The following is a 1230-nucleotide window of genomic DNA, read 5'->3' on the forward strand; positions in this document are numbered from 1 at the left end:
CTTATAAGAGAAAAAAATCTATCAGAAAGGAACTCTATCTCTCCGCAGTACACTTGGACCTCATCGGTTCTGATTGTGGGTGCTTATTTAGGTTACGTGCAAAGGAAAAGGAATTCGCGAGCTTTCCCTATTTTATTTTAAAAAATCAATATATATCAAATATAATTATGCCCCATGAGTTGTTGCAATCGAACCTACTTTCTCGTGGTTAAATCTTAGAACACTTCCAATCCACAGTGTCGGTAATCACCACGATTTGGGATTAGATAATTTACTAAAATTATATCTCCGATTTTCAGTAATTGACACATGAATGGGAATTTCATAAACTAATTTTATTGACAATCCTTCTTCAAAGATTTTCAACTCACTCCCTGTGTAACATATGTGAGGCAGTATAAAAATCATATGTGAGGCAATATATTTTGCACATGGGATGCATTTAAATTATTTTTATATTTTGTTGATATCCATAATCGTCGCATCCGTTGGTATCTCTTTTACTCTCTTTTACTTGTTTCAGTCATTTGACTGCGGCCATGCTGGAGCACCGCCTTTATGCTATGCTTACTGCACCTGGGTTTCCCAAGCGGTCACCCATCTAAGTACTGACTAGGCTCGACGTTGCTTAACTTCGATGATCAGACGAGAACCGGTGCTTTCAACGTGATATATATACATACATACCAACGTAACCTAAATAAGCACCCACAATCAGAACCGATGAGGTCCAAGTGTACTGCGGAGCGCGTAGGACATCAATTCGTTTCATAAAACGTGAGGTCGTATTGCATGGTGGAGTCATTCCGTAATGACGCCATCTTTGCTGAAAGTTAGATAAGTTAAAGAAAAACAAAAGTATGAAATTTCATATTCGTAAATAATTTTATTTCTTTCTTAATTTCTATTTATGGCTTTCTGTCTCCCTTTGTCTTCCTATCTCTCTCTCTCTCTCTCTCTCTCTCTCTTTCTTTCTCTCTCTTCTCTCTCTCTCTCTCTCACTCACAAATGCAGACATCTACACACAATAAAAACATGTATGTGCTTATATATGTGTGCGCAAATTTTGTGTTTATAAATGTATGGTGTCTCTCTCCTACTCTATCTCTTTCTCTCACTTTCTCCTTCTCTTTTCTCTCTCTCTCTCTCTCTCTCTCCTCTCTTTCTCTCTCTGTATATATATATATATGTATATATATCTATGTATATATATATATATGTATATATAAT

The 1230-nt window shown here is 36.2% G+C and overlaps 1 pseudogene; it reads right to left on the reverse strand.

Moving 5' to 3' along the window:
• Window positions 1-564: 564 nt before the first annotated feature.
• LOC115215313 lies at window positions 565-683 on the reverse strand (annotated as a pseudogene).
• Window positions 684-1230: the final 547 nt, after the last annotated feature.

The sequence above is a fragment of the Octopus sinensis genome, linkage group LG8, assembly GCF_006345805.1.
Source record: "Octopus sinensis linkage group LG8, ASM634580v1, whole genome shotgun sequence".
In the NCBI taxonomy this organism is placed as follows: Eukaryota; Metazoa; Mollusca; class Cephalopoda; order Octopoda; family Octopodidae; genus Octopus; species Octopus sinensis.